General features: G+C 37.8%; 1 protein-coding gene across 1 annotated transcript in view; it reads right to left on the bottom strand.

The window, feature by feature from the left end:
- The window catches only part of LIMA1 (LIM domain and actin binding 1), a gene marked incomplete at its 3' end in the record, with an annotated part of 75,630 nt that extends 69,530 nt beyond the window's left edge, over positions 1-6,100 (bottom strand). The window contains exon 1 of the mRNA XM_079715585.1: positions 6,045-6,100. The remainder of the gene's footprint in view (positions 1-6,044) is intronic.
- Between the last annotated feature and the right edge of the window lie 5,645 nt (positions 6,101-11,745).

Genomic DNA, 11,745 nt, shown 5'->3' on the forward strand with positions numbered 1-11,745 from the left:
GTATAACTGAATCACTTTGCTGCACCTGAAACTAACACAACACTGTTAACCAACTATACTCCAATATAAAATAAAAAGTTAAAAAAGTCAAATTAGGGGCTTCCCTGGTGGCGCAGTGGTTAAGAATCCACCTGCCAATGCAGGGGACACGCATTCGAGCCCTGGTCTGGGAAGATCCCACATGCCGCGGAGCAACTAAGCCCGTGCGCCACAACTACTGAGCCTGAGTGCCTAGAGCCCATGCTCTGCAGCAAGAGAAGCCACCACAATGAGAAGCTCACGCACTGCAACGAAGAGTAGCCCTCTCTCACTGCAACTAGAGAAAGCCCACATGCAGCAACGAAGAGCCAACACAGCCAAAAATAAAAATAACTAAATAGAATTTTTTAAAAAGTCAAATTAAACATTACTCACTTTTTTAGTATAAACGTAACTAAACTGCAAAGAGGATAAGTCCATATATAAGTGTTGGAATGTGCAATCAAAATTGTTTTTCTTTAATTAGGTCAGTAGTTTTCAAAAATAGTTCCCGCAGCCAAGGTGTAATCCGTCAGCGTCCCTCCCATTTCCCCACACCGCCACCCTCCTTCACCCTCCTCCTTCCTTTTGGGGAACGTCTCCTCCGCTGGTCTCAACAAACACTTCAAGATGCCATTTTCTTCACTGTCTAGCTTCCTTGGTCAGAGTGACTGGTCAAGGGATGAGTCTGCTCATCATAAACAATTAGGTGGAAATATACAATATACAAAACAGAAGTCTCTACCTGCTCTTAACCACCCCTTCTCCCAAGCCAATTCTACTTCCCAAAGGTAACCTCTGTCACAGTTTGGAGTAAAGATTTTCTGATATTGCCTATACATGTTAATAACAGCAAACACATAGTACTATGTGTCAGTCACTGTTCTAAGCATTCAGTACACATTATCTCATTTTATCTTCACAACAGCTCAAGAGGAAGCTATTATCACTATGCTTATCTTACAAATGAGAAAACTGAGGCACAGAAGAAGTTAACACACATCACACGTGAACACACATTTTAAAAAACTGTAATGGTTTTATGTTGATGTGCTATTCAGTAATTATTTCTTCTTGGACATCTTCCCACATTAAGATGTACAGGTCAGATCTACCTCAACCTTTCAGTACCACATACTATTTCACTCTGCATTAGTTTATGACTTATTGAATGAGGCCTGTGTCAATGAACATTTATGTTGTTTTAGGTTCTTCATTTTTAAGAACAAGACTGCAGTGAAGATGCTTCTACTATTGCCTACTTTTAGGTGTGCATCTAAGGTGTAACTTCCTAAAACAGCATTTCATAGGTTCAAAAGACCTATGTATTAAAAATTTTAATAGACATTTCCAAATGTTCCTCAAAAAAAGTTGCAACAATTTATATATAATTTTGCATCAATGTATATTTGAACCATTAGCTATATGAGAAAGCTTATTCTCTACATCCTTGTGAATGTTGAGCATTATTTTTTTAAGATTTTTTTTTAATGTGTACCATTTTTTAAAGTCTTTATTGAATTTGTTACAATATTGTTTCTGTTTTATGTTTTGACTTTTCGGCCAGGAGGCATGTGGGATCTTGGCTCCCCCACCAGGGATTGAACACCCACCCCCTGCACTGAAAGGCAGAGTCTTAACCAGTGGACCACCAGGGAAGTCCCATACTGAGCATTATTAATCACTTTTATTTTTTCCAATCTGCTAGATATGTGAAAAATGGTACATTATTGTTTTAGTTTTTATTCTTTTAATCATAAGGAAGGTTGAGCATATTTTTAAATGTATATTGGCCACTTAATACACTTACTTTTTGAAACTACATTTATTTTTAAAAGGTCATTTATAAATTGTTTATTATCTCTACAACTTAATTACTTTTTAAGTTTGCACAAGGACCTTCTGAATATCATGTGTAACTCCTTGTACAATTCAAATTGCCTCTCACAGCAGCTGTCTTTCCTGGTGTCTGATTCCTATCCAGATCTCATTAATATTCTTTCCAAATAGAAATGTTGCTTCACTATACAGATGAGATCTTCGTTTCTGTAGAGTTCTCTTCTGTAGGGCACCCACCCCTTGACTGCTCATCAATATTCCCAGCACAGCAAAACCCTGTGAGAAGCCTGACTGACACTATGTGACAATCCAGGCATCAAGATCACTCTCTGTGGTTATGCTTCAGCTGCTACCCTCAACTAGCCAGTCTAAGGCTTCTTAGTCGTGTGAGGGGAAGGGTGCTCTGAATATCAAGATCATCTTTGGAATCTGAATCTCTCATGCGGAGTCCAAACACATCTAATTTTTCTGAAAAGGGTCCCCTATGATTCCAATGTAAAAACAACTTTGGGAGTGCAGTTTTGGCTTGATCCCGGGGTCATTAGGCCAGAGCAGGGAGGCAGACATAGACCCTAATCACCCACCATCTAGATGACTGTGTCAGAATCAGGTAAAAGTTTGAGCCACCTTAGCATAGGGATCAGTTATATGCAAAGACATTCATTCCATTTGATCTTATTCACTTAATCCTTAATGATACCATGAAATAAATACTATTCTCGTCTTTCAGAGGAAGAGGCTCAGAAAGGTTAAATAACTTGCTCAAGGTAACACAGCTAGTAAGTGGCAGAGCCAGGATTTGAAAAAGTCTGACAGACCCTAATGTCCGTGCTCTGACGATTTACTGAAAATCACATCCTCCCTGTATCTGGGGGTGGTCTGGGCCACTCTCAAAGTGTCTCAAAACTAGAAATGGAAACGGCTGTGCCACATACCCCAGCCTGTTCCACCTCTAAGTCAATTCTGCCCCAGTTTCTTTCAGCTCAGGTCCACATCTTGAGTCTACCACTTATCGATTTATTTATTTATTTTTTGGCCACACCACCCAGCTTGCGGGATCTTAGTTCCCCAATCAGGAATTGAACCTGGGCCCACTGGCAGTGAAAGCACCAAGTCCTAACCACTGGACTGCCAGGAATTCCCAACCACTTATCTATTAAGTAAAATTAGGAAAATCACTCTAAGCCTTAGTTTCATCATCTCTAAGATGTTCCTTTAGCTTAGTGCTAAAATAACTGCTTAATAAATATTGACAGTAGTGGTAGTAATAACAATAGCTACAAAAAAAAAAACAAAAAAAACAAAAAAAACAAAAAAAAAAAAAAAAGAAAAAAAAAAAAAAAAAAAAACAATAGCTAACATTCACTGAACATTTACCATGTACTAGATATTGTTTTAATTGTTTTGCAAATATAAATTTATTAATCCTCATAGTAACACACTCAGAATAGGATTGTCCCACTTTACAGGTGAAGAAACTGAGGCCCAGAGAGGTTAAATAAATCCTAGCTCTTACTCATTTTTTAGAAGGCTGGGATGGAAACAAAATGATCTCAAGCACAAAGGATAAACCAGAAATGCAGTTCCAATGCACACTGTACTTCATGGTCTACTTATTTTTGTAAAATCAGCAATTTTAAAAAAAGAGCATCTCTGATGTTGTCTCTGAGAAACTGGTAGTTACAACCAGAAAAACTACAGCTGCTCAAAACCCTGACGCCATTTCTCTGCACCAAAAAGTCTAAACCTCTGTCAAATTATACCTTGAAAGGGCCAAATTTTAGGTGTTCTCAACACCTCTGTAAAAACTCTAAGTTGAAGATGATATAATTATCATTTTCTTACATGCTTCTATTACTTTATTCATTCATTTGAGTATCTTATCTTCTTGTACTTTTGAAACCCACATTAGCTTTTTACATAATTGTGGTAATCTTCACAAAGCTTATTTAGACAGTTTAAAGAGTAACCCCCAATTATGGCCTTTACAAACTGACTTCAGTCTAAAAGTTTTAGGTCATGAAGAACCGACCAAGAACCTTTCTAATCTTTTTTTTTTCTTTAAATTAAGGAATTACCAGATCTAATCCAATTTTAATTCTATCTCTTCTCTCAAATCTAATTTGTTACTTATTCACTAGGTTCTTCTTCCCCCTTCCCCCAAGTTGATAATTAACTCACTGTAAGGAAAAACATAGTCCAATGCAGTGAGGTTTTTTTCCCAGTGTTTTTTCACACATAGCAAGGAAAATGTCTCCAAGTAAGTAGAAAAAACCCAAAACAAACAAAAAAACACAAAACACAAAACAAAACAAAGCCCCCACAGATAATGATGTCAATAACTTCAAATTTAAAGTGAAAATTAGAGAAAAGTACAGTTAATTGGAAAAAGAATATAGAAATTTAGAGTGACTGGGGCCATTACACAAAACATGGATTTACTCTGAATTCCTGTTTCTTCTTTAACCTTTGTACCATTTCATACTTGAACATCAGATGCATCAAATATCAGTTCCTGGTGCAGTGCAGGAGCTCAATAAATATCTGTTATATGAATGAAAAACAGTATTATCCTAGTTCTCAGTTCCCACATATCTTGACAAAGGCCCACCTGCATAATTGAGTGTCTGCCTACGAACTACATACTCCCAGGTCTTGAAAATTACATGCTAATTAAGACACAGTGGCTAATTAAAGAGTCTTCTTTGCAATGTCAAAGCAGAAGAAATATATACACTTATTTAAGAAGGCTGCATCTGTTAAAGATATAACCTCCTTATACCAGTCCTTTGTCCTTAATAATTAATCAAGTTTTCTCCAAATACAGGGCTTCTTAGTTTCACTCCTGGCCATTTCCAGGAAGGGCCTGGCTTCCATTCTTCTTATCTGAAATTTTAGATGATGTATTTTTTTCAGGACTTGCTCAATCTTAAAAGCCAGTTCAGATCAATTTAACCAATCCCTTCAAGTAGGAGAATTAAAACGGGTTTACTGAAAAGTGACTCTTCTCTAGGCAAGTTCTCTAATCTTCCCCTTCTGTAAAAATCTGAGAAGCTAACCCAGAACAATGCTTTAATCAAGGACAAGCATAGCTGAGGCTGGTCACATAAAGAATTACCAAATCACACAGTCACAGAAGTGATAAAATTTTGCTACTTATGTGAACCAATGCTATGCATCATATTTCTTAAGGACTGGTTACAAACATATTAATGTTAATGATTTAATTACATTTTAATGTTTACCTTCTAAAATTACATCAAATTATGGTGCTGTTTTTAAAAATCCATTGAGAGCATTTATTGAGTAGTGGTCTTTTATTCACCATGGGAAAGTCAATCAGCTCCTTTGGGTAGGTTTCAGTTTCTTTATCTCAAAAACAGATAATAATTCATAAGGGATGGTTATGAGGATTAAGTGAGAAAATAAAAGTATAACTACTTTGAAAAGTATAAATTGCTATAAAAACTATTATAATTTTTAATAAAATTTCAAGCCAGTTTCAAGGAAAAAAATTAATGGGATTAAAAATTATTTTACCCAATGAGGAGAAATTGGAAAAAAATTAGAACTGATTACTTAACATTGTCTGGTTTGGCTAGATGTTAACAAGAAACCCCTTGGTTAATTAAGACTGTTGCTAAAAACTTCTCTAATCAATACACTGTCCTATTTCAGGGCATATAGTAAGCATAATGAAAATAATTTCATCTTTCCTTGAGGATTCTAGGTAGCTTTCTTATTTTTCTCCTAGAGAAGGAAAGCAGAATAAAATCTCTGGTTGCTTGAAAATTCTAGTCAGTTGGTTCTAGTTGTGCTATACTTGCTTTTAAAAATGTAATGAGAGCTAATAGACTAGTACTGGCCAGCAGTAATAACCCTGAAAGTAGACGCTGACAGTGGTAGTAAAATAGTGGCCTGGATCCTGGGAACATCTTGGAAAACCTGCACTCAGGTGGAACTGAATCCTGCCTATCACAGTATCCAAACCTTTGTCCTGCTACCTTCAGAAATCCTCAGAGACTGCTACCTGATTTGAACCCTGATGGAAATATCTCAAGCTGTTGTCCATTAAAAAAAAAAACCCACAACAAAACTTTGGATTGCAAACCAAAACAAGACTTGTTAAAAGGAGAAGTCTCTCTTCAAGGCTCATTCATTCATTCAACAAATATTTGAGCACTTACCATGTGTCAAGCAGTGCTCTATTTGCTCAGGATATGACACTAAAAGCGACAGACAAGGTCTCTGCTCTCATGAAGCTTCCATTCCACTGGGGAAGCTGAACAATTAAACACTGTGATTAGTACTGTGAAGGAAATACAAAGAGAGTAACTGGAGTGGTGGTAGGAAAGGGGGCAGATACTTTAGATACTGGCCAGGGAAGGCCTCTTTGAGTGAATGACATTTGAGGTGAAACCTGAATGATGGGGAGGAGACAGGCAACCAGCCAGGTGAAGAGAAGAGATGGGAGAGTTTTCCTGGCAAAGGAAATAGCAAATGCAAAGGCCCTGAGGCAGGAATAATATGGCTAGGGAGTGAGTGAGAAGTATGAAATGATGACAGAGACAGTTTAAATAGGATTTACAAGGAATGGTAGAAGATTTTAATTTTATTCTCAGTGTGATGTGAAGTCAAACATTGTTAGACAATAGTGTTTGCAAGATGAGATATATTTAATGTATTCTATGAGTATTTAATTGCTTATTACATGTATAATGGTTGCAAAATGAAAAGGAAAGGCAAGGTTCTCACACTTGGAAGGTTTACAATCTATTAAGGAAGCAATAACTCATAAATAGTGACAGTACTAAGGTAAAAAACGAAGTAAAAATAAAGTGCCAACTGAAGGCTGGGGAGGGAGCCACTGATTCAAATACAAGACTTTAGAAAAGGCTTCATTTTTTTAAAGTAGCATTTTATTTGAGCTCTTAAGGAAAAAGGATTTAAGGGGGGGCGGGGGGGAAGGGGGGAGTCTGAGGCTGTGGGAACTGCATGAGCAAAGGCACAGAGGCAGGAAAGGACAGGGTGGGTCCAGGAAACTGTGAATCATTGTATGGCTACAGTGCCAGGTGGGTGGGTAGTGATGTGAGAGATAAGCCTGGAAAAATAGGCTGTCAGGGTGTGGGAGTTGGGGTCTTGAATGGCATGCAGAGGAATTTAGACTTGATTTACTTGGGCCTGGTTCCCCTTAAGTATGTAAAAGAATCTCTTCAGGTACTTGTTAAAACTGCAGATTCCCATGCCCCATCCCTCCAGATACACTGATTTGTAAGTCTAGGTGGGACCTAAGAATCTCCTTTTTAAACCAACACCCCAGGTGATTCTGAGACAGATAATCAGGAAACCATACTTTGAAAATCAGTGTTCTATTTTTTTATGACAAGTCTGGACTGAAAGGGAAAAACTGAAGCCAACTCTAAGGATTGCTCAAGGACTCTAACAAAAAAGGGGGAGCTGAATTAGAAGACTGATAAAAGAGCCATTATCACTGTTGGGATAGTATCAACCAAAGCTGGTGATTAAATGTGGGAGGAGAGAAGGACGGAAGTGTTCAACACAACTTTTAGCCTTGTCCTTAGGGAAATTAGGTGGACGCAGGTGCCTGGCGCAGAGGGACCGTCCACATGGTCTACCAGATGTTGGAAATATGGATCTGGGCTCAGAAGATATGCAAAGGCACTAAACATACTGGTTAGGTACTCCAAAGTAAATTCAAGACAAATTAAAGAATATAAAAAGTAAAACCATAAAATTTAGAAGGAAATTGAAGTGAATACTTAACCCATCTCTGGATGGCAAAAGACTTCTGAACATAAAAGCAACAGAAAAATCCCAAAGAAAAAGATCTATAGATAAGAAATAATATACCACATATGAAATTAAAATAACTAAACATTTGACCATAGAACAAAGAATTAATATTCTTAAAACGAAGGGCTTATATGGGAATTCCCTGGTGGTCCAGTGGTTAGGACTCAGTGCTTTCACTGCCAGGGCCAGGTTCAATCCCTGGTTGTGGAACTAAGAGTTAAAGACAAACAAACAAAAAACCGAAGAGCTTACACAAATCACAAAGAAAAAAACACTAAGAATAGTTTCTGTATGGAATAGTGGAAGTTATTAAATAACTTGGCTTGGTAGCTTATCTTGTCATAAAGAGACTTGCTTTATATGCACTAGAGATGATTGGGCTTTGTGGCATAGATCAGCAGGGCTCTTTCGATGTACTTTACCAGGTAATCAAGTGTCAATCTATGCGAGTGCCTAAAAATACCGATTGTTGTAACTTCGATTGTCTTGAGAGTACAAATACATTAAATTGCCCCCAAGCTCCACTAAGCCTTGATACCCCTAGGGAAACTGCCTTTATTGCACCCAGTCTTTCCTTGGCTCTATCTATTTAAAATGTGTGCCGGGATGTTAAAATTAAAATGTGTGGGTTAGGGATGGGACAGAAAATAATTTCACCATGTCTAGTGAGCAGTGGTTCATAAGTCATCCTTTCGATGCATAGGTTGTATGGATTTGGGGATCAATAGCCCAACCCTCTCATTTTACAGATGAGGCTCAGAGAAGATGAATGATTTGCCCAAGATCACCTAAGTGGTTGGTTCCCAACACTAAGTTGGGAATCCTGACTCTTAAGCCAGCACCCTTTCCATTTTGCAGTGCTGCTCCATCCATCACAAGCTCTGGATTCTCAAAATAATGGACATGTAAAACACCATAATGTCAACTTCTATACACTTTCCACTTTAATCATCCACTCATTCAGTTTGGCCTAGTAAAAACCTGTACTCCCTCCGGCAAATCCCCAAATAAATGAAAGAACTCCAAACAAACAAATAAAAAACATAATTAAAATATTAAGACATTTAAAAATGGGAACAGATTAACCAAAAGACAATTCACAGAAATGGAAATGAAGGCCTGAAAAATGTTCACTCTCACTAGTAATTAGAGAAATACAAATTAAATCACTTTTGCTTATCAAATTAGTAAAGATTAAAAAACAAGATTCAGTGTTAACGAAGGATGCACTAAGAGGTCCTCACAATCACTATAGGAGAGAATATTAATCTAGTCATTATGAAAACACAATTTGACAGCAGTACTTTTTAATTTTCATGCCCTTTGACCCAGTAATTAAACTTCTGGGAATCTAACCTAGGGAAATAATGAGTGATTTGTACCAAGATTTATGCATAAATTTGTTCTCAGTTTTTTCACTTATTAATAATGGTGTAAAAATCAAAACACCCAAGTACACAGTTAAATTTCACAACATCAGTACAATAGGGTATTAAACATCCGTTAAAATTGTTTTCAAATAATTTTGATGCCATGGAAAATCATGGCATAATGTAAAGTGGAAAAGCGATACAAAACTCTATCTACTGTAATAAAATGAACCCAGTTACCTGTGTGTTTATGAGAGTGTGTTTGTGTGTATCAAAAGAAAAAAAAAAAAAGACTGAAAGGAAATACACCAAATAGTACTTCTCTGCAGAACAGATTATGGACTATTTTGTCTCCTTCATAATTTATTTTTTTCCCAGGTTTTCTGTAACTAGCATATATAATTCTTATTTTCAAAATATGTATGGATGTTTGTATATGCGAAAATAAAACAAGAATTATATATATAATATGAAAAGAGGTTTTAAAGATGATTAATTTGTAAATCACTCACATTCAGGTGTCAGTTGAAGTCATGGAAATAGATCAGATTGCTCGGGGAGAGAGTATAAGGAGAACAGGATGCTGGACAGGACCATGGCAAACACACACATTTAAGGGGCAAAAAGACTGTGAATTAGTGAAGGAGCATGGAAAGAAATGGTTAGATGGAGAACCAGGTAGAGTCACATCAAGAAAGCCACATGGGGGCTTCCCTGGTGGCGCAGTGGTAGAGAGTCCACCTGCCGATGCAGGGGACGCGGGTTTGTGCCCCGGTCCAGGAGGATCCCACATGCCGCAGAGCAGCTGGGCCCGTGAGTCATGGCCGCTGAGCCTGCACGTCCGGAGCCTGTGCTCCGCAACAGGAGAGGCCACAACAGTGAGAGGCCCGCGTACCGCAAAAAAAAAAAAAAAAAAGAAAGCCACATGAAAGTGGATAGAAAAGTTGTCCACTTGGTCAAATGTTGACAAGTGATGAGGAGGAGGACAGTGACAGGGCCATTAGAGGGAAATCACTGGGTACTACGCATGGACAGATCAGTTTCCTCTAGTGCTGCTGGTGGAAACCAAATCTGAGCAAATATTACCTGTTCAATAAAATTGACTGTGAGGAAAGGAAGTCCTGTGCTTAAATTATTTGCTTAAGCTTCAGTTTATGGGGGAAAAAGGTTGTTGAAATCTAAAACCAAGTAAAAGCATATCAGGATGACTAATCTATGGGTAATGAAACAAAAATTGGCAATACTTTGGTGTACAAGAAAAAGCATGTTTGAGGGATTGTAAAGTTTCCATTTAGTGAGCTCCATTATAGGATAGATAAGGGAAAAAACAGCTCCACACTTGTTACCAGAAGTACAAAAAAGCTGTTATCTTTTTTCCCCAAACATGCAAGTTCTTAGTTTCAGAGCAGTATTAAAGAAATTCTTTAAAAATAAAAATAATGTAAAATTTCATAGTATCATGTTAACTTTTTTTTTTTTTTTTTTTTTTTTGGCCATGCCGCATGGCATGTGGGATCTTAGTTCCCTGAACAGGGATTGAACTTGGGCCCTCCCTTGGCAGTGAGAGTGTGGAGCCAAGGAATTCCCCACGTTAACTTCTTATGACTGGACATGTGAAGTTTCTAGAAACATTTTCAAATATAAAGAAATCATCTGACATGCTAAATAATGTATTTCTTGTTGGGTCAAACCTCGTCCTGTTTATGAAAAGAGGACTGCATTAGCACAATAACTTGACTGAGTCTCAAGGACTTTCCCTCCAGCCACAGAATAAACAAATCAGTATAGCCCTACCAAGAGTACCATTTACCATAGAATCTCAATTCCACAACCATTAAGTAGAAACGACTCAACTTACAACCACTCATTTGTTACTAAAGAACCTTGAAGAGTCTGTGTTAAGTAATTTAACATCACCTGGAGATTACTGTACACAATCCGAAATAAAGTACTTTAACTTCCTATCAAAAAACATACAGTGAAAGACCATACCAACCTTAAAAAAAAAGTCTTTTCTTATGGAAATTCCTGACTTAGGAACCAAGGCACACTTTTTCCTATCTGCAGAGAGTACAATTCCAATCTCAGTGAAAGTCACCTATTTATGAGTGTACGGAATTTAGAATGCCTGAAAACTAGTTTTGCTGTCAACATAAATAATGACAAATTCTCCCAATTTTTGGTTAGGTGGCCTTTTATGGCAAAGATGTCTAATGATCTCCCACACTCTCAACATTCTTTTGTGTCTGTGTTGTATATATGTCTTTGATGAACCTTTCTGATACAGAAGCTCTAAATGTTGAAAAATACCAGAGGAGGGACTTCCCTGGTGGCGCAGTGGTTAAGAATCCACCTGCCAATGCAGGGGACATGGGTTCGAGCCCTAGTCCGGGAAGATCCCACATGCCGCAGAGCAATTAAGCCCGTGAGCCACAACTACTGAACCTGCGCTCTAGAGCCTCAAGCCACAACTACTGAAGCCCGCGCGCCTAGAGCCCGTGCTCCGCAACAAGAGAAGCCACCGCAATGAGAAGCCCACGCAACGCAATGAAGAGTAGACCCTGCTCGCCACAACTAGAGAAAGCCCGTGGGCAGTAACGAAGACCCAATGCAGCCAAAAAAATAAAATAAATAAATAAATTTATAAAAAAACCAAAAAAACAAAAGAAAGAAAAATACCAGAGGAAATCCAGATATTTGAAAC

This window comes from Hyperoodon ampullatus (assembly GCF_949752795.1).
Source record: "Hyperoodon ampullatus genome assembly, chromosome: 11".
NCBI classification, from domain to species: Eukaryota; Metazoa; Chordata; class Mammalia; order Artiodactyla; family Ziphiidae; genus Hyperoodon; species Hyperoodon ampullatus.